The following is a 22,803-nucleotide window of genomic DNA, read 5'->3' on the forward strand; positions in this document are numbered from 1 at the left end:
GGCAACTTGATTAGGGCGATTTCTTGCCTTAGGCCCGCTGCTGATCCCCTTTAACTTGGGATTCGTAGATTTCACAGTTATTCACTCCTGGTGTTTATTGTAAACATTTTGAAAGGCGTCTTATCTCTCTATTATAAAAAAAATCTTGAGACGAGACTATTGCCAAGAGATTTTTTTCAAGCCCCACCCTCCTCACCACCATTTCTGGTTCACGGCCCACACCCGCAGTCCTGTCACCTCTCATAGGTGTGAATGCTTTTGTCAGACTCTGTTCGTGCGCTCTCAGCTCTTATAAATTTTAACATTTTCCTCACTTTAAGTTCCCAATTGAAGAAGACATATTTTGTCCAAATCTTATTGAAGAATTTCATCCTGAAGGGTTATCAACAGAAGAAATGAGTACACGGGCAATCCTAGCACTGAGAAATGATGAAGTCAAACAAATTAACGTGAAAATTGTTGATCGATTACGCTGCATATTGGTTAAATGCGTATCAATAGACTACGATGAAACAGTTGGTGGTGATAGTGTGGAAGATGAAAACCTCAACAAGATCACGAAGAACATCTACAATGATTAACACCGTCTGGTCTCCCACCACACAAATTACTGTTGAAAGAAAGATGTATCATAATGTAATTGTGTAATTGATGTCTGAGTGATGGGCTATGCAGTAGGACAAGATTAGTTGGATTCAAAATTGGTCGAACAATTCTGACAGGTAAAATTTTAGCAGACGACAAGAAAGTTAATGTAGTCCATCTAACATTAGACACCAAAGGAGATCTCGATATGCCATTCGTATTAAAACGTTTACAATTTCCCGTTAGAATAGCTTTTGCTGTGACACCAAATCACAGGGACAAACATTCGAAAAACTCGGTTTATTTATTAGAGAGAAAGAAACAATATTCACTCACGGGCAGTTATACGTTACGTTGTCATGATGAAAGTCCAAACACAGAATCAAAATTTAGTGCCATATTGACGAAAAGTTAATTCTAAATATTGTTTTTACTGAAGTTTCACAGTAAAAGTGTAAGTTTAAAAAGTATTTGCATGTTAATTAAGGCCAAACAGAACGAAAACGTATAACGCAATAAATACCTCTAACGCAACATGAAACATAATTTACTTTGAATTTATTACGTTTTACTATTTTTTACTGTGGTTAGTTACTCGCTGTAATGTAAAATAGTTAGTTCTATTATGCATATGTAACAATTCCCATGAAAATAACAATCTGTTTAAATTGTACATGCGCTTCACCATACGCATGCGTCAGATCCGTGAAGTGGCTAGCGCATAGTGCCTGCCCGGGGATTGGCGAGAGAAGCAAGTTATTAAAAAAAAAATAAAAATAAAAAGTGAAGCTGGACCTTGACGGTGGTATTTTATGCCCTAGTGCTCTGGGCGCCATGCTCCCCTTGTGCCAATGTCTCAGGAACTTGGAGCCCAGCGCTACCAGAGTGAGAAATTCTGGGCTTGTGTACTGGCACAAAAGGGAAGTGACTCTGAATTACATTTCAGTGTGAACGCTGGGTGCGGTTTCCAGGAGGTGCCAATTTTAGATAGATAGATACTTTATTAATCCCAAGGGGAAATTCACATACTCTAGCAGCAGCATTTTTTATGCCCGCACCGTGGCCTCTGTAGCTGCTGGAGAGTAAGGCAGGATCAAGCATGGGTCAAAGAAATCTCTCCGTCCAAAAGTTTGTTTTTAAAGGGTTGATGAAAATTCAAAGCAAACAGTCCACCCGAGAATAAAGAAAAAAGGGTCGTTACACACGTCAAATAAAAGGAAGAAAAAAATTGGTAAAAAATGTCTCTTCTCTAACCTTGGCGTTTCTTGTCAAATTTCGGTTGTTTCTATACTTAAAGATGCTTTGCTTTCCATAGACTTTGCACCAATATACAGTATAGGCAAATATTTAATATGATGACTTAAATAACTAGCGAATGGCTCTTAGAGCCTCGAAGCTACAGACACAACCTACCTCAGCATGGCATACTGCCATGTCGGATTTCGGTATGCTTGAAGGCCAACTTCGACAAATCATATCCAATTATTGTGGGAGATCTGTCTTTGTTTCATGTAGTGACATTTTATAGTGCCTTTTACAGTCGTCACTCTTGCTGAATTTTACTTGTACCCTTTACATAGCACCTTTTATAATGAGGAGTATGGCTGAAATCCTTATAAAATTGTCTTTCTTTTATTATGGTGTCTGTAGCTGCGTTTACCCAAAATTACCAAAGTTCTGCTGCTTTAGTTTGCTTTAAGGGATTCTGGCAATCGTATGACACGTTGAAGTGATTCCACAGACACAATTTCTTCGTTTTTGTTGAGAAAAGCCAAGCAAAATGACACCTTTTATTGGCTAACTAAAAAGATTACAATATGCAAGCTTTCGAGGCAACTCAGGCCCCTTCTTCAAAAGCTTTAGTAAAAATTCAAGGTAAAACGGTTCACACAAAAATCAAGAAAAGGTTGATACTGCACAGTAAAGAAAAGTCCATGCTTAAAGAAAATTCAGGTTTATGGCATTTTATCTTGTTTCATTTCTTTAGGTTTGCTCATACAGTCCACCATTGCAAGTGGGTCTATCAGTCCATGCTAGCAATGAGACTTAAGTCCAAACACACACTGCATTACAGGTGTAGCCTAGAAGGTTCTATTTCACTACTGGGGGTAAAGATTATACCACAATCTATAGCTATAAAAGAAAATGATATTCTATTCTACTTAAGCAAACACTAATATGAGTTTAACTCTTTGAGGGCTGAATAATTTTTCCAAGAAACAGTTCTCTGAAAAGTAATGGCTTCACACAGATATCAAAATCAAACATCTGTTGCTGCATGCTGTGGCTGACAGTATGCCAAGAATGTGCAGCAGGCATGCTGCCAGGCTGTCTTCGTGTGGCTTCACACGTTTGCCAGATGTCGTTTTTGCCTTTGCCATCCAAAATTCGTGGTTTTTTCACAATTTGCAGGGGCTCCAGGAACGTAACCCCCACGAATTTCAGGGGTCATCTGTACCTCAATATCTCATCTTCGGCTGGTTTAAAATGTACCTGCCGGGTTCTTCACAGGTAAGCACATGACGCCTATCTTGACCTCCCCTCATTGGTGACCCTCAGGTTCAGGATAAAGTTTAAGGTACTTCACTAAATAATCTGGCTCTGCCACATATCTCGGTTCTCCTCATCCAGGGGCACTACGATCATCTTCCCAATCTCTTTGACCAGTGCCCCATGCTCATCTCATAGGAAGACCCCAGGAAGCAAGGCAGGGACAAGACGCGCCAGACCTTTGCAGGGTGAAACACACCGACACACTGGGGCCGCCCTTAGCGTCAGTCTCTTTGACCAGTGCCCCATGCTCATCTCATAGGAAGAGCCCAGGGAGCAAGGCAGGGACAAGACGCGCCAGACCTTTGCGGGGTGAAACACACCGACACACTGGGGTCGCCCTTAGCGTTGCCAGTCCACCTCACCTGCATGTCTTTGGACTGTTTGAAGAAAACTGGAATACACCGAGGAAACCCACACAAGACATGGGAGGAATGTGCAGACGTCACATGGGAAGGACCTGGGAGGTGAACCCCCTGGAATTCCTGTTACAAGGCCATGGCAGTACCACTATGCCACCAGACATTCTACCTGTAAGTAGTTTTATATGGTGGCAAGGCTTAAAAGTTTTCATTAAAACCATTGCCTGTCTACATCAGTGGTTTCAAACTCCGGTACTGGATGGCCGCAGTCGCTGCAGGTTTTCATTCTAACCCTTTTCTTAATTGGTGGCCAGTTTTTGCTGCTAATTAACTCCTTTTCCCTTCACTTTAATAGATTTGTTCCCATGAATTTCTTCATTGTTCCTCTGAATTGCTTGTTGTCACAATGTGTCTCCAAAAACGGAATCAAAATTCTATGCGATCTTGAAGGAAAGGTCATTCCAAATATTGTTTTTAATGAAGCTTTAAAGTAAAAGTGCCAATAATGAAATTGAAACAATTCCAAAGAAAAAAAAAAAAAAGCTTTTAAAATTGTATATCAGATTAACCAAACACAGGGGTTGGCAAGCGAAGCGAGCAGGGGGCAGAGCCCCCTAGTTATATAATATTATAAAGGGTGGCACATGAAAAACCGAACCGTCTCCGACCGGCTGGCTCAAGCAATTATACAGGCGAGTGCCCACGAGGGTCAACAGCCCCAATTGTGCATTAGTAAGGAAGCTGTGAGCCACTGGGTACAGACGTGCGTGAAAGAGATCCGGAAGATGTATTCTCTGCAACAGAGGATTGGAATAGTGGAGGCGTATGTGTCTACCGGTTCTTTTAAGGAAAGGCGGGACATTTTCGCACACAAGTTTCCTGGTGTAAACCTACCAGCAAAGAGCAGTATTCACGAGTTGGTGAAGAAGTGACGTAAGACTGGGTTAGTTGCCAACTGCAGAAAGAATCGGGCCCCGTTGCTCATTTCATGTATGGGCTGAGAATTGTATGTTGACGTTGGAGTCGGAGATGGTTTGGTTTTTTGTGCGCCACCCTGTATTATATTATATTATATTATATTATATTATATTATATTATATTATATTACTAGTCATTTAGCCCATTACAATAACGGGCGCTAGAACAGTAGTGCATAAACTTTAGTAGGAACAGTCTATATTAAATGGCAAGGGACTTTGACCTCATTCTTTTTGTTGGTCGTATTTTTCTTTCTTTCAGCCTTTCTTTTGTTGATGTTTACTTGCTGAGCTGACCGTTCTTCGTGGGCTGCCGGCGTATATTGTGTGTCTTTAATTTTCTGTGACAGTAATACTATCTTGTACGGCTCTATTCAATAAGGGCGTGCACAAAAAGGCGAGCTTCAAAAGGGCGACCTCAATTGAGCGCGGCGAATAAAGGCGTTCGTAGATAATTTAGTTCAAGTGGCTGTGGAATATGTGAAGAGCAACAAAGGTGCAGATCTTTATTTACACGCGCCTTTATTCGATGCGCCCAATTGAGGTCGCCCTTTTGAGGCTCGCCTTTTTGTGCGCGCCCTTATTGAAGGATACCGTCTTGTGCGTCCGCTGGCTTGTACGTCTGTAATATACCTTTAATTTTCTCTGGCGGTAATACAGGCGTGCGCGTCGGTAATATGCCTTTAATCTCCTCTGACAGTAATACTGGCTTGTATATGGCTGTAATATGCGTCACTGTATTGTGTACCTTTAACTTCCTCTCGCAGTAATACTGGTTTGTATTTCCGTAAAATGCCTCTAACTTTCTCTGACAGTAATATTGCGCATTGCACCGTGCCCCGCGCATGCGCACTTCATCAGAAGACACGCGCACATGGACACCTGGACGCACATAGGATTTTATATATATATATATATATATATATATATATATAGATTATATTATATTATATTATGTTATACTAGTTGATTACACAGTGGCTTCGCTCACTGAGTGCAAGGGAAAAAAAATAAAATGTAGTCTATAAGTTATTAAACAGTAAAACATTAACATTTTAAGAAGTAAAGATACATTGAGCACTACTGGAGTGGTTTCGGGTAAACTACATTTTAAAAGGCGCTGTAACACAACAGGTAAGTAGTACTAACAGCAGCTAAAATGTATTTGGATCATCTGTCGGTAGCAGATCCGTTTTGAAAGGCGCTACACGACAGCTGTGGTATAGAAATTACATTTTCTTAGTGCAAGGTTGTCAGACAGAAATTTGGACGATAACAATGTGCCTGTGATTTAAGAGAAAAATAATTCTGATAAATGTGGACGCTGCCCTTCCGTGCTTAACGGACAGAAGGTCCAAACAATTCCCAAGTCCAACACTTTACATGAAGAGGTCTGTACATCTTCTTAGATGTAAACTCTCCATCTTCTTAAAATAATTGATCACAACAGCAACCTTGAATGTTTGCGGGGTTTTAGTGACCCAAACTCACCTTAAAGGACAAACAGAGTCCTGCTTCGATGGTGCCGATTACACTCATTCGCAAAGATTTCCACTCTCCCAGGAGCCGACGGGGCACTTGAAGTGTCACAAACGGTGCGAGAAGAGAGGACGCTGCCCGAAACTGTGAAGCAGCCCGACCTTCCGCGCCTCCCAGCGTCCACTTTGTTCTCACGACCCCTCGCCACTGAAGGTGGTCTCGTCTTCACATTGTTTACAGCTCGACGCAGTTAAAAAGTAGAAAGACGCAAAGCTGTTTTCCTCATCTCTTCTACTATCAAGTACTGCCAACTAAAAAAAAAGTTAGAATGTGGCAGTTTCCGCGACAGTCACGTGGACAAATAAATAAAACTTCTCGGCGTGTTTGTGTTTACTTCTTTTTAATATCAGTAAAATAACTCTCACACAAATAATAAGAATTCGTAAAGACGATATAAAAATGGTGTCCACAAACGCCAGGAAGTGATTAGTTCCTGTATTTATAATATGTTCTGTGGTCATACGTAATTTCCGTTTTAGACGTAATTTCCATATCGCATGGTCATACGTAATTTCCGTTTCAAACGCAAGAAGAATTTATATATATATATATATATATAAATATATATCTATAATAATAAAAGGCAAAGCCCTCACTGACTGACTGACTCACTGACTCACTCATCACTAATTCTCCAACTTCCCGTGTAGGTGGAAGGCTGAAATTTGGCAGGCTCATTCCTTACAGCTTACTTACAAAAGTTAGGCAGGTTTCATTTCGAAATTCAAAGCGTAATGGTCATAACTGGAACATATTTTTTGTCCATACACTGTAATGGAGGAGGCGGAGTCACGTATCGCGTCATCACGCCTCCTACGTAATCACGTGAACTAAAAACAAGGAAGAGATTTACAGCACGAGTCACACGCGGGAACGAAGGTAAATGACGTTAATTTTTGACTGTCTTTTAATACTGTGTAAGCATACATATTAACACATGTGCAATTAAACGTGTGCATTTACGGGGTGATTTCTCAGGCTTAAAAGCTCACCTTTTATCAAACGCGGGAACAAAGGTAACTGACGTTGTTCACTGTCTTTTAATACTGTGTAACCATACATATTAACACATGTGCAATTAAACGTGTGCATTTACGGGCTGATTTCTCAGGCTTAAAAGCTCGCCTTTTACTAAAAAGGTAAATGCAAAACTATTTTCAATCAGTTTATTGAAACGCTCCCGTTAAGGATTGCAATAACATATTCGCGAGATAAAAGAACGAAGTAGGGGGAAATGGAGGAAGAGCCGCGAACAGCTAAGAGCAAAAAATTAATTAAACAATTGAGAACAGAGCGAGTTAAGCATACAAGCATGTTCATAAGGGAAAGAAAGCACGGTGTAAAACGTAAGTTTAAATTAAGTTTATAGAAACGCTCCCGCTACGGATTGCAATAACATATTCGCGAGATAAAAGTTTAATGAGAACACACGAGGTATAAACGAACCACACGCCGTGGTGCAACGTTAGGGGCAACAGTTTCAACCATTCTATGATCTGCTTCTCGCAACTGAAAGACGGCACATGGCGGATGTTAGCCGACTTGCTGACCGCAACGTTAGGGGCTTCAACTATGGCGCTGACGCCACATCTCAATGCCAACACTTTGCAGACTGTACTTAAAAGACACGCCCTCCTCACTGGACAGTTAAAAACACCAATCAAACTAACGATGACATCAAGTATTACCCAATCAAAAGTAGGAAAGGAGGCATCTTCATAAAATGCGTGTGGGATGATTTGCATGAGACGCTGCTTTAAAAAAAAAATGATACAAAAAATACGGGATAAATCCCGTCCAGTATTGATTCAAAACGGGACGCGCAATTTCATTCTCAAACGCGGCACGATTCCGTATTTTAAAGGACGGGTGGCAACCCTACAGTGCCAGGTAACCACCCATACAATCACATTGTGATTCAGACTAGGAATGCAATGAATGTAATTACCCCGATCTACATACAAGGCGACAGTCTTGCAACATTCAAAGATGATGGTTTGGGATAAGTACACCATACAACATAAAAGAGCTTATGAAGCCTTGAACCGAAAAAAGCAACATCTCAGAGATCGTAAAAAAAAAAATGGGAGGTAATGTCGTTTTACTCGCTGTAGATTTTAGTCAAACATTACCAGTTATTCCACGAGGGAGACCAGCAGATGAACTCAACGCGTGTTTAAAATCCATGCTTCTCCCACGGTCGGTTATATGTCGCGTGTTCTCGGGTAGGTACACCAAAAAATGTATACATTTAAGCATGTAATGGGCAAAGAAAAAATGAGGTATACCCGAAGGCACTGCAGTAGTACTTCATGTAACTTTACTTCTTAAATGTTAATGTTTTACTGTTTAATAATTTATACGCTTCTTATATGTTGTTCAAATTCTTTTATCAAAATACCACTGACAGCGCAATGCACGATAACATGGAGTGAATACACCATACACATCCGCCCACGGCTGCCCTGCTGTGCGCAGATAGGAGTTGATTCTACAATAAAATAAAATAAAGATAAAAAAACTAAAACAATCATCACCCATAAAGCGGATAGTAGACGTGACGTACTATATGTGTACCACATTTCAAGTGTATAGGTGAAACGGTTTGCGAGCTACAGGTCATTTTAAATCCTGGACAGACACACAAATTGCCACGGTAGCAAATTACAGAAGAAGATTTTACTGTTTAATAATTTATATTTATATGAAATGTGCTTCTTATATATTACTTCATATTCTCATATGATAATGATGTTAATGTTTATATTGATTTCTGTGTTATTAAAACTGCATGTATGTGTGTATATGTATATGTATATGTATATGTATATATATATATATATATATATATATATATATATATATATATATATATATATATATACTAGCAAAATACCCGCGCTTCGCAGCGGAGAAGTAGTGTGTTAAAGAGGTTATGAAAAAAAAAAGGAAATATTTTAAAAATAACGTAACATGATTGTCAATGAAAGCCCGTTTCACTCAGTAAGTCTTATGTGTGTGTTTATGTATGTGTGTATATATATGTAGATGTGTATATGTAGATATGTATATATATGTATATGTATATAAATGTTTATGTGTGTGTGTATATTATATATATATATATATATATATATATAAAAAAGACACCAACAGTTATAACAATGACAACACAATTACATTGACAATCATGTTACGTTATTTTTAAAATGTTTCCTTTTTTTTTCATAACCTCTTTAACACACTACTTCTCCGCTGCGAAGCGCGGGTATTTTGCTAGTATATATATATATAGATAGATATACCAGTAATGGCGCACTGCTATAACGCTAACGTGCAGTGAATCCACTTGACTTAAGCATTCCTAGTTCTCATCCTCTTTCTCTGTATGTTTATCATTCGTGTGCTCAGAGGTTGATGCGCTTGCTGCTTCCTGAGCAGCTCTTCTTTACTCCACCCTAGCGTCCCGCTTCTTCTCTTCTTCCGTGGGCATCTTTTCCTGTTAAAATCAGTGTTTGTGTTGCAATTGCTTAGTACATTTTTCTTAGTTTTTCACTTAAGCTGGAACTTAAGTCTTCAATCTGCCTCAAGAATGATTTAAGATATGAAGAGGTAGAGGACGTGATGGCGAAGGTGGTTGGGAACGAGAACAGCGCCCGTACGCAAGCGCCGCATGACTGCCCTGCTGCCTGCTGGTGAGAGTTGATTCTACCATAAAATAAAATAAAAATAAAAGAGGAATAACCTTGGAGGTCAAACATCACCCCAAAAGTGGATAGTAGACGTCACGTAGAAAATGTGTACCAAATTTCAGGTCAATCGGTCAAGTGGTTTGCGAGCGACAGGTGATTTAAAATCCTGGACAGACAAACAGACAGCCACAGTAGCGTATTATATATAAAGATTATATTATATTATAATAGCCATAGATACAGTGCATCCGGAAAGTATTCACAGCGCATCACTTTTTCCATCCATCCATCCATCCATCCATTTTCCAACCCGCTGAATCTGAACACAGGGTCACGGGGGTCTGCTGGAGCCAATCCCAGCCAACACAGGGCACAAGGCAGGGAACCAATCCTGGGCAGGGTGCCAACCCACCGCAGGACCATCACTTTTTCCACCTTTTGTTATGTTACAGCCTTATTCCAAAATGGATTAAATTCATTTTTTTCCTCAGAATTCTACACACAACACCCCATAATGACAACGTGAAAAAAGTTTACTTGAGGTTTTTGCAAATTTATTAAAAATAAAATAACTAAGAAATCCCATGTACATAAGTATTCCCAACCTTTGCTCAATACTTTGTCGATGCCCCTTTGGCAGCAATTCCAGCCTCAAGTCTTGTTGAATATGATGCCACAAGCTTGGCACACCTATCCTTGGCCAGTTTCGCCCATTCCTCTTTGCAGCACCTCTTAAGCTCCATCAGGTTGGATGGGAAGCGTCGGTGCACAGCCATTTTAAGATCTCTCCAGAGATGTTCAATCGGATTCAAGTCTGGGCTCTGGCTGGGCCACTCAAGGACATTCACAGAGTTGTCCTGAAGCCACTCCTTTGATATCTTGGCTGTGTGCTTAGGGTCGTTGTCCTGCTGAAAGATGAACCGTCGCCCCAGTCTGAGGCCAAGAGCGCTCTGGAGCAGGTTTTCATCCAGGATGTCTCTGTACATTGCTGCAGTCATCTTTCTCTTTATCCGGACTAGTCTCCCAGTTCCTGCCACTGAAAAACATCCCCACAGCATGATGCTGCCACCACCATGCTTCACTGTAGCGATGGTATTGGCCTGGTGATGAGCGGTGCCTGGTTTCCTCCAAACGTGACGCCTGGCATTCACACCAAAGAGTTCAATCTTTGTCTCATCAGATCAGAGAATTTTCTTTCTCATGGTCTGAGAGTCCTTCAGGTGCCTTTTGGCAAACTCCAGGTGGGCTGCCATGTGCCTTTTACTAAGGAGTGGCTTTCGTCTGGCCACTCTACCATACAGGCCTGATTGGTGGATTGCTGCAGAGATGGTTGTCCTTCTAGAAGGTTCTCCTCTCTCCACAGATGACCTCTGGAGCTCTGACAGAGTGACCATCAGGTTCTTGGTCACCTCCCTGACTAAGGCCCTTCTCCCCCGATCGCTCAGTGTAGATGGCCGGCCAGCTCTAGGAAGAGTCCTGGTGGTTTCAAACTTTTTCCACTTACGGAAGATGGAGGCCACTGTGCTCATTGGGACCTTCAAAGCAGCAGAAATTTTTCTGTAACCTTCCCCGGATTTGTACGTCGAGACAATCCTGTCTCGGAGGTCTACAGACAATTCCTTTGACTTCATGCTTGGTTTGTGCTCTGACATGAACTGTGAACTGTGGGACCTTCTATAGACAGGTGTGTGCCTTTCCAAATCATGTCCAGTCAACTGAATTTACCACAGGTGGACTCGAATGAAGCTGCAGAAACATCTCAAGGATGATCAGGGGAAACAGGATGCACCTGAGCTCAATTTTGAGCTTCACGGCAAAGGCTGTGAATACTTATGGACATGTGCTTTCTCAGTTTTTTTTATTTTTAATAAATTTGCAAAAATCTCAAGTAAACTTTTTTCACGTTGTCATTCTGGGGTGTTGTGTGTAGAATTCTGAGGAAAAAAATGAATTTAATCCATTTTGGAATAAGGCTATAACATAACAAAATGTGGAAAAAGTGATGCGCTGTAAATACTTTCCAGATGCACTGTAGTGTTCCTGTCCTAGGTAGGTGGATCCAGAATTGTCCTAATGTGCTTTGTAAAAAGGTCTTGTCTTTGTATGGTGTTCTTTAACGGGGAGCTCTTTGGTCATGACGCATTTTTTTTCAAAATACGGCACGGTGGCACAGTGGTAGCGCTACTGCCTCGCAGTGAGGAGACCTAGGGTTCGCTTCCCGGGTCCTCCCTGCGTGGAGTTTGCATGTTCTCCCCTTGTCTGCGTGGCTTTCCTCTCACAGTCCAAAGACATGCAGGTTAGGTGCATTGGCGATCCTAAATTGTCCCTAATGTGTGCTTGGTGTGTGTGTGCCCTGCGGTGGGCTGTCGCCCTACCCGGGGTTTGTTCCTGCCTTGCGCCCTGTGCTGGTCGGGATTGGTTCCAGCAGATCCCCCGTGACCCTGTGTTAGGATTTAGCGGGTTGGACGATGACTGACTGACTCACCAAATTGGTGATATTGCTTTGCATACTCTGAGCCATTGAAATACACTTTATAAGGTTTTTTAAAACCTCTTTTATGCTGAAGTAAAGCCATTTTTTTAAATCTTGTCATAGTATAGAAGCAAGGCTGGAAAGCACAGAGCTGACGAGAATGATCAGATGGATGTGTGGAGTGTCACGAAGTGAGAGGCGGATGCACGGCGAGTTCAGAGAAAGCCTTCGTGTGGAGGCGATGGCTGTTGTGCTGCGAGGAGCAGAGCTTTGGGCCTTTGGAATGAAAGGCCGGAGATGTTTGTGTGAAAAGCACCACCAGGTTGTAGGTTTAAAGGGATGAGGCCCAGAGGGGAGGTTCAAAAACATGTGCTTGGAGAAGGTGGGGGACGGGGCTGGGTTGGGGTTTGGGTCTCGTCTCATCCCAAGAGGTGATTAAGATTGCAGAGGATGGAGGACAGACCTGGAAAATGGCTTTTAAACCAGATATATATTTTCCTCTCTCAGTAAGGGGCTCTGCCTCCTGCTTGCTTCGCTCGGCAACCCCCCTACGCGCCAGTCATTTCCCAGATCTGCCACTTGTGACGAATCGTGTTGTGCTTTTGGATAAACACGAATATCAACTCTGTCTTTGATATCTCGGTCTTTTGAAACTATTATCGCTGACAATTTGTCACATGTTGGTTTATTATATATGCGAGCGTGATCTTTCGGATTCATGTAGAAATCCAAGAAAACTTGTTTGTCCGTGTTTTTCAAATAAATTTCGTGTAAAGTGCGTTACTTTTGGATGTATGGATTTGTATCCACTATTGGCTGTAGAATTTCTAATACGACCGATCGTTTAACTGTTTCGATTCTATGTTACATCGCTTCTCCATGATCATAAACATAAAACTGACCGGATTGTGGTTTCTTTGAAATTAAACTTTTCATAGCTTTAATTGTTGCGGCACCACAGATTCTCATAGCGTATGGTCCTGAATTGTGTAAATCTATGTTTTGAACATTGAATTATGCGAACGTGAACAGCGTATTGTAGATTTGGATATTTTGCTTGTAGTAGATAGATAGATACTTTATTAATCCCAAGGGGAAATTCCCATACTCCAGCAGCAACATACTGATAAAGACAATATTAAATTAAAGAATGATGATAATGCAGGTATACAGACAGACAGTAACTTTGTATAATGTTAATGTTTACCCCCCTGCGTGGAATTGAAGAGTCGCATAGTGTGGGGAGGAACGATCTCCTCAGTCTGTCACTGGAGCAGGACGGTGACAGCAGTCTGTCGCTGAAGTTGCTCCTCTGTCTGGAGATGATCCTGTTCAGTGGATGCAGTGGATTCTCCATGATTGACAGGAGTCTGCTCAGCGCCCGTTGCTCTGCCACAGATGTCAAACTGTCCAGCTCCGTGCCTACAATAGAGCCTGTGTTTGTGGATTTCACTTTCACCAAATAACAAATCTTTATTGAAATCGCACAACAATAACAAATCTTTTAATTCTCGCGGATACACCTCTTAATAATAATAATAATAATAAGTTACATTTATTGAGCGCCTTTCACAAACCCAAGTTTGCTTTACATACAGAGTAAAAAAAAAAAAAAAATTACATAGATGACAAAAGTTTGTAGAAGAGGAAAGTTTTCAGTTGTGATTTAAAAGTGCAGAAACGGGAGCAATCTCTGAGAGACTGAGGAAGAGAGTTCCAGAGTTGAGGGGCTATAGCACTGAAGGACCTGCCCTCCCAAGGTGGAGAGTCTGGTGTGTGGGACAGTAAGGAGATTACTGCTCGAGGACATGAGAGAGCGACAAGGAGTGTAAGGAGCTAGTAGCTGAGTGAGTTAGAGGGGGGCAAAGGTTATGTAGGGCTTTGAAGGTGAGAAGCAGAATCTTGGAATTTAATCCTTGATGGAACCGGCAACCGGCGAAGCTGGGAGAGAACAGGGGAGATGTGAGCAAAACGTTTTGTGTGGGTGAGGACTCCGACTTCTGTATAGATTTTGCAGGGAGGCCAATGAAGAGGGAATTACAGTAATCAATACGAGACATTATGAAACAATGAACCAGAGTTTGAGCATCAGACAAGGACAGAAATGGACGGAGGCGGGCAATGTTACAGAGATGATAGAATGAAATTTTGGAAAGAGACCTAATGTGATGGGTGGCGCAGTGGGTAGCGCTGCTTCCTCGCAGTTAGGAGACCCAGGTTCGCTTCCCAGGTCCTCCCTGCGTGGAGTCTGCATGTTCTCCTCCAGGTGCTCTGGTTTCCTCCCACAGTCCAAAGACATGCAGGTTAGGTGCATTGGCGATCCTAAATTGTCCCTAGTGTGTGCTTGGTGTGTGGGTGGGTGTGTGTGTGTGCGCTGTGGTGGGCTGGCGCCCTGCCCAGGGTTTGTTTCCTGCCTTGCGCCCTGTGTTGGCTGGGATTGGCTCCAGCAGACCCCCGTGACCCTGTAGTTAGGATATAGCAAGTTGGATAATGGATGGATGGATTTATACTTGGGTAGTACGTGAATGGAACGAGATAGAATCTTTGAGAACATTCGACATTTCCTGCAAATGCTTGTATTTAATTTTACACGTGTCTATTTACTACAACTTTAATTTTAAATATAAATTTAATACGTCTTAATTTTAATATTTAAATTTAATAAATGTATGTTTACAATGGTAGTGTTGACATGCAGGTTAGGTGGATTGGCGATTCTAAATTGGCCCTAGTGTGTGCTTGGTGTGTGGGTGTGTTTGTGTGTGTCCTGCGGTGGGTTGGCACCCTGCCCGGGATTGGTTCCTGCCTTGTGCCCTGTGTTGGCTGGGATTGGCTCCAGCAGACCCCCGTGACCCTGTGTTTGGATTCAGCGGGTTGGAAAATGGATGGATGGATATTTACAGTGGTAGCGCTGACATGCAGGTTAGGTGGATTGGCGATTCTAAATTGGCCCTAGTGTGTGCTTGGTGTGTGGGTGTGTTTGTGTGTGTCCTGCGGTGGGTTGGCACCCTGCCCAGGGTTTGTTTCCTGCCTTGCGCCCTGTGTTGGCTGGGATTGGCTCCAGCAGACCCCCGTGACCCTGTAGTTAGGATATAGCAAGTTGGATAATGGATGGATGGATTTATACTTGGGTAGTACGTGAATGGAACGAGATAGAATCTTTGAGAACATTCGACATTTCCTGCAAATGCTTGTATTTAATTTTACACGTGTCTATTTACTACAACTTTAATTTTAAATATAAATTTAATACGTCTTAATTTTAATATTTAAATTTAATAAATGTATGTTTACAATGGTAGCGTTGACATTCAGGTTAGGTGGATTGGCGATTCTAAATTGGCCCTAGTGTGTGCTTGGTGTGTGGGTGTGTTTGTGTGTGTCCTGCGGTGGGTTGGCACCCTGCCCGGGGTTTGTTTCCTGCCTTGCACCCTGTGTTGGCTGGGATTGGCTCCAGCAGACCCCGTGACCTTGTAGTTAGGATATAGCGGGTTGGATAATGGATGGATGGACCTAATGTGTAACTCAGTTAAGTGATGAATCAAACAAAACACCAAGATTTCTGACAACAGGAGCAGGTTGGACAAGTGGACCATCAACAGAAATAGAGAAATTGGATACCATAGAAAGTTGGGATTTTGGACCTAACCCGTAACACTTCAGTTTTATTGGCATTAAGTTTGGGATAGTTATTTTCCATCCATAGCTTAAGATCAGTGATGCATTCCGTGAGTGTGCTGGGAGGTGAATCTGTAGTAAGATATAACTGCATAACAGTGAAAGTCAAGGCCATGTCTGCGAATAATCTGACCCAAAGGAAGGATATAAAGTAGAAAAAGTAATGGCCCATGGACTGACCATGCGACATACAGGTGAGGTGGAGGATTTCTATCGGCCGGGTGTGACAAACTGTTGCCTATTAGAAAGATAAGATGTGAGCCATTGAAGGGCTAAGCCAGAGATGCCTACAGCAGAGAGACATGACAGGAGGATTTCATGGTTAACAGTGTCAAAATGTTGCACTTAAGTCAAGAAGGAGGAGAAGATTAGGTGAACCGCAATCTGTAAACCAGAGAAGATCATTGACTACACGGAGAAGAGCTGTCTCAGTGCTGTGCTGTGTTGTGTACGAAAGCCAGACTGAAAAGGCTCATAGAGTGTATTATCTACGAGAAAAACATGGAGTTCTGTAGCAACCACGCGTTCCATCACCTTAGCCAAAAAAGGGAGATTAGAGATAGGCCTGTAACTGGAGAGAGAAGAAGGATCCAGGTCAGGTTTTTTAAGGATTGGGATAACTGCAGCAGTTTTGAGGGCAGTAGGGACAGAACCCGAACTGAAACATGCATTTACCAATGAGGCAATAGGAATACTAATTATGGATGAGCAGAGAAGTTGGGGCAGGATCAAGCAGACAGGAGGAGGTATTACACTTATTAATAAGTTCAGAGATGTCAAGAGAGTCAACAGGCGAGAAACAAGCGAGTCTCGATGATGGAGATGGCAGATCAGAATGAGTGTGACGGTGGTGTGGAAGGGAAACTGTGATAGATTTGATCAATTTTGGTATTAAAGAAATGTAAGAAAGCCTCCTCATTGGGAAGAAACGCTACTTTTCAACACGCATCTCTCCAACGCTTTTGGGCCTCTTTTTAACACGCTGCACTTTCTTCTTCGCTTAGTCGTTGACGTTTCGTCTAGAACATATCAAGTTATTGTCCAGAAAAGGACTACGTCGATGGAAACGAATAGATTGTATGTCTTGTATTAAAGTGAGGAAAACGTAAAAAGTTATAAGAGCTGAGAGCACAGGAACTGTGTCTGACAATAGCACTCACACGAATGAGAGGTGAGTGGACCATGGTTCCTGGTTAAATCTCCTGGCACAAAATCTCGTCTCGCGGGACTTGAAATTATCTCTGTGAAAAAGTCTCGTCTCATCCCAGGAGATATTCTTAGATCTTCATCCTGTCAAATAATTGAACCATCTGCCAAAGTGGTACCTGTGGTGCCTTGAGCATGTGGTTGTGGGGACAGGGGTAGGTGGCACTTCAGTTACATAGATGGTGCCCCACAGGTGTAAATAGCACACATTCCACATTTATAGACTTCAGGGCTGGGGGTGGGGTGGGGAAGGGAGTGTTTCTCCCCCTCAGGGTTTGGAAGACACGCCCATTGAATTATATAAACAGTGGCCCTTGGTGTCCGGTGGAGCATGTGCCCCTTAACTTTCATAAATGGCACCCTAGGCCTGTGTTTCCTAATGGATTGACTGGTTCTGCCCAATGTCTAGTGGCATGTGAATAAAGAGTGTGAGAAGCCACATGTCTCTGAATCCTTGAGCTGGAGCCTGTGCTGCTGTGTCTTCCCATCCAACTATTAGCTCACCCACTGGAGTAGGTGGAGTGGGAGGAAGTTGGCCTGGATGCATCATCTTTTTCTGTCGGCATCAAAATGTTGTTCCTGTGGTCAAATATCATAGGCTGGTTAACTAAATGTTATTTATTCCAGCATCACTCTTTTTCCCCAGTCCTTTTGAAGTGAAACCAATGTAGGCCTCTAAAGGAGAAACAGCCTGAAAGGGCCCAAATTTAAGTCCTGCTAATGCCATCGTGAGGAAGGCGAGCAGCTGAGTGGGGTGGGGAGAGGGGGGACAAATTCCTCAGCAGAGACTTATGGGATTGACGTTCACTTTTTCAGAGCCAAGGAGGACAGCGGCTTGACCAAAGCCTTTGGTAGGCTGCCAGTTTCCTCAGAGCCTCAAACATTTTTGTGCCATTGATTGGATAGCCTGCTAAGGGTGAGGAGTGTTAGCCGATAGCTAATCAGGATTCCACCAATGTCTCTGCACTTGACAGCTTTGTTTTACAGCCGGGCGTCGTTACCCCTTTATCCAAATTTGCCATTTCATTTTCTTCAAAGTCACCATTTCAGGGTTAAAGTACTGTATGTTTCCCTATGTACATGGCTTTGCTGCCTTCTACCTGAAATTTAATTGGTTACAATTGGTCATACCTATATTCTACATTTTAACATTTTGGCTAAATGTGCTGTGGCAGTTGCACACATGAAAATTACCTTCTTAGTCTAGTGATACTGGCTTTTACTTTATCTGTCGATTATATAGTGCCTTGTGGATCTATCTATCTATCTATCTATCTATCTATCTATCTATCTATCTATCTATCTATCTATCTATCTATCTATCTATTATATAGTGCATTTCATATCTATCTATCTATCTATTATATAGTGCCTTTCACATCTGTATCTATCTATCTATCTATTATATAGTGCATTTCATATCTATCTATCTATTATATAGTGCATTTCATGTCTATCTATCTATCTATCTATCTATCTATCTATCTATCTATCTATCTATCTATCTATCTATCTATCTATCTATCTATCTATCTATCTATCTATCATACAACACCTATGACGTTTATTTCTCTATTCTGCTTTTCATATCTTTTTATTATGTCATTTTCTTTTTCATAGAATAGTCATTGGCAGAACTTAATTTAATATCTGAATTTCCTGTCATTTCCATGATTTTTATATTATCACACATCCTGAGGTCAGGGTGTATGACAGTATCCCTTGTTTACTATTTGACGTTTTCTATCAGTTTATTATTGTATGTTACATATGTACACAACTTATTTAGTTGTTTATTTCCATGCTTTAAATAGATCTTTTTGTCCCCAGGGTGAAATTTTGCTTTTTACAGAGGCTCTTTAAAGAAATAGTTACAAATATATATAGCTGATTACCCAGTGGCTTCGCTCACTGAGTGCAAGGGAAAAAAATAAGATGTAGTATTTATAAAATAAGTTTGTTAATTGCCAATTTTTATTTTTCAACAAATAAAGAGCATTTACAATAACATAGAAATCAGTATAAACAACATTATTAACATCATTATCATATGAGAATATGAAGTAATATATAAGAAGCACATTGCATATAAATATACATTATTAAACAGTAAAATATTTTGATAAAAGAATTTGAACAAAATATAAGAAGCATATAAATTATTAAACAGTAAAACATTAACATTTAAGAAGTAAAGATACATTGAGTACTGCTGCAGTGCTTTTGGGTATACTACATTTTTTGTTTGCCCATTATGTGCATAAATGTATAAATTTTTTGGTGTACCTACCTTAGAACACGCGACATATAACTGACCGTGGGTGTAAGCACGGATTTTAAACATGCGTTGAGTTCATCCGCTGGTGTCCCTCGTGGAATAACTGGTAATGTTTGACAAAAATCTCCTGCCAGTAAAACGACAGTACCTCCCAGTATTTTGCTAGGATCTCTGAGATCTTGCATTGTTCGGTTCAAGGCTTCATAAGCTCTTTTATGTGCCGTGGTGCACTCATCCCAAACTATTATCTTTGAATGTTGCAAGACTTTTGCCTTTCCAGTGCCCTTGCATATGCTGCAAATTGGATTTTTGTCGTGAGCGAGGTTTAAAGGTAATTGCAATGCCAACTGTGCTGTACGGCCTCCATCTAATAATGTAGAAGCGATTCCCGATGACGCTACGGCCAGAGCTATGTCACCATTCGCTCTCTCGGCAAGAATCAGGTTTATTAGGAATGTTTTTCCAGTTCCTCTGTGGTCATACGTAATTTCCGTTTCAAACGCGAAAAGAATTTTACAGATATTATATAATATATACACATACACACACACACACACACACACACTGTGGTCTGAACTCGCACCAGAATGACTAAAAACAAAGAGAAGAAAACTGGGCAGTCCCAATCCCCGTGAAGTGCTATACGGACATATTGCTGTTTGTATGAAAGCCCCCCATTGTGTTTCTTGTCACACTTCTGCTGATTGATTCTTTGGCTGAAAGTCCTCAGTGTTAGTGTGTCAGATGTGCAGCATTGTTCATAATGGCACTCAGTTCTGTTTTCATTCTCTCCTTTACAACCTCCAGGGGGTCCAGAGTGTGTCCCATAACTGAGCCTTTCTTTTTAATTAGCATGTTGATTTGGTGGGCCTCTCCTGGAGTGAAGTTACCAGTCCAGCTCATCACACTGGCCATCACAGAGGTGTGTAGAAGATGTGAAGGATGCCATTACCCACATTAAAGGACCACAGTCTCCTAAGTATAACGAGCCTGCTCTCTATTACCTTGATGTACATGATTTATTTTCTCAATAATGGGTGCCACAGGGTGGTCTAGTGAGTGATTAGCACTACTAGCTGCCAGATCCAGTTTCCCAGGCTTGAATTCAGTGCCCGGTCCTTGTGTGGAGTTTTCATGTTCTCTGTGTTACCACGTGGGTTTTCTTCCTTGAGTTCTGGTTTTGTTCCATTGCCCCCACAAACATGCAGGTGAGGTTGATCGATACTTCTAAAGGGCCGCAGTGTGAGGGTGTAACCCGAGGCGGAGTGCTGGCTCTGAGGCTAAGAATCTGTGCTGGTATCCATAAGGTTGCCAGTTTGAAGCCCGGTTCCTACCAAAGAGGATCCTACTCTGCTGGGCCCTTGAGCAAGGCACTTAACCTTTAATTGCTCCAGGGGTGATGCACAATGATAGACCCTGTGCTCTTACCCCAAAGGGCATGCAAAAACTAGCAAATTCCTAATACAAGAAATTATATAAGGCAAAATAAAGAACAATAAAAACAAATAAATGGACTGGCAGTCCATCCAGGATTGGCTCCTGCCCTGTGCCCAATGCTGTCAGGATTGCCTTTGCCTGCACTCCGCCCGTGTTATTTTATGTTATGAATGTCTCAAATCGTTCAAATTACACGTTTTGCTCTGAATCCTTTAATTTCACATTTGTATAAATATCTGGGAATTTTCAGATAGTCTCTCCCAAATCTTCAGTCTCATTCCACAAGTTAAGTTCTTGGAGATACACTTGCAGTTTTCATGTGTATGGTATACAATTTCTTTGGCACTGTGTAATTCTCACAATTTTCTGCCTAAATCTCAGAGTTTAATTTTGCCTCTCAGCAATTTTAATGTCACCACAACTCCTAATTTTAGGTTGTACAACCAAATCCCTTGTGTACAGTTTTCTCCTTATCGGATTTCACCATATTTTTAGAATTTAGTATACCCGCAAGTTCATTTTTTTCATTGCTTTTGCTCTCTTAATCTTGTAATTCCATATTAATCTAATTTATACCTGGAGTGGAAGCCCACAATGGCTGCAGGTTTTTGTTCTAACCCAGTTGCTTAATTAGAAACCAATCCATGCCAATAAGAGATCTCCGTGAATTTCATGACTTCTTAGTGTTTTTAACTCCGCCAGGTCAGGTTGGGAGCATTGTGCTCATTGCAACGCGTTGCCGCACCCATCACACAACAAACCACCTGGATTGGGACCCGAGTGTGGTGGGTGACAACTCAGCACCGTGAGGTTTTTTGCAGTGGCTGGAGTGCCAATCCTACCACCAATCCTGTAAGTTGGGGGACCTTCTTGCAGTGCTGGACGCAGATTAATGTCATACCCAGGACACAGCAACTGCAGGCTAAGAGCCTTGCTCAAGAGCCCAACAGAGTAGAGTCACTCGTGGTGTTTACGGGATTCGAACCGGCAACCTAGCCTCAGAGCTACCACCCCGTCCCCAGGTCAGATCATCCTTATATCGTACACTTTTTTGTCCTTTCCAAGGATATCTTCCAAATGATTTGAAGTCTAAAATGGATGAATAATTCTCAGTCCTTCACTTTTTCTCTTGAGTTTCCTTCGAAATATTTTATTAAATTAAATTAGATTCGATAAACTTTGTTAACCCCAAGGGGAAATCATGGAGTTCGTATACAAAACCTTCAACTTTGACTTTAACCTCTCAATTTATGGTGACTCTGAGTCCGACTTCTCAATTTATGATACCATCAACTCCAACTCCTGACTCCTCAATTTATGGTACCACCGACTTCGGCTCTGACTTCTCAATTTATGGTGACTCCTGAGTCCAAATCCTCGATTTATGGTTCCATCAACTCTAACTCCTGACTCTTCAAGTACGTGATACCACCAGCTCCGACTCAGAGACGGAGTCACCATAAACGTTTGAGTCGGAGTTGGTGGTACCATAAATTGAGGAGTAAAAATTTTAGTCAGTGGTACCATAAATTGAGGACTCAGAGATGGAGTCACCATAAATGTACGAGTCCTCAATTTATGGTACCACTAACTAAAATTTTTACTCCTCAAGTATATGATACCACCAACTCTGACTAATACATTTATGGTGACTCCAACTCACAGTCTATTGTACCACTGACTCCAATTCGTATTCCTTAATTTATGGTACCACCAACTTTGACTATGACTTCTCAATTTATGGTGACTCCGAGTCCGACTCCTCCATTTATGGTACCATCAACTCTAACTCCTGACTCCTCAAGTATATGGTGCCACCACCTCCGACTTGTACATTTATGGTGACTCCAACTCTGAGTCCTCAGTTTATGATGACTCTTAATCCGACTCCTCAATTTATGGTACCACCAACTCCGACTCATACATTTATGGTGACTTCAACTCTGAGTCCTCAGTCTATAATACCACTAACTCCAATTCTTTTTCCTCAATTTATGGTACCATCAACTTCGACTATGACTTCTAA

At 41.6% G+C, this 22,803-nt stretch overlaps 3 protein-coding genes across 3 annotated transcripts in view; 1 reads left to right on the forward strand and 2 right to left on the reverse strand.

Moving 5' to 3' along the window:
- LOC114664509 (pyruvate dehydrogenase (acetyl-transferring) kinase isozyme 2, mitochondrial-like) overlaps positions 1-22,803 on the reverse strand; it is a 905,310-nt gene that overhangs the window by 593,138 nt on the left and 289,369 nt on the right. The window lies entirely within an intron of this gene.
- LOC127530166 (uncharacterized) overlaps positions 1-22,803 on the reverse strand; it is a 341,522-nt gene that overhangs the window by 17,469 nt on the left and 301,250 nt on the right. The gene's annotated exons all lie outside the window — the stretch shown is intronic.
- The window catches only part of ppp1r9ba (protein phosphatase 1, regulatory subunit 9Ba), a 128,617-nt gene that overhangs the window by 2,576 nt on the left and 103,238 nt on the right, over positions 1-22,803 (forward strand).

This window comes from Erpetoichthys calabaricus, chromosome 14 (assembly GCF_900747795.2).
Source record: "Erpetoichthys calabaricus chromosome 14, fErpCal1.3, whole genome shotgun sequence".
NCBI lineage: Eukaryota > Metazoa > Chordata > Cladistia > Polypteriformes > Polypteridae > Erpetoichthys > Erpetoichthys calabaricus.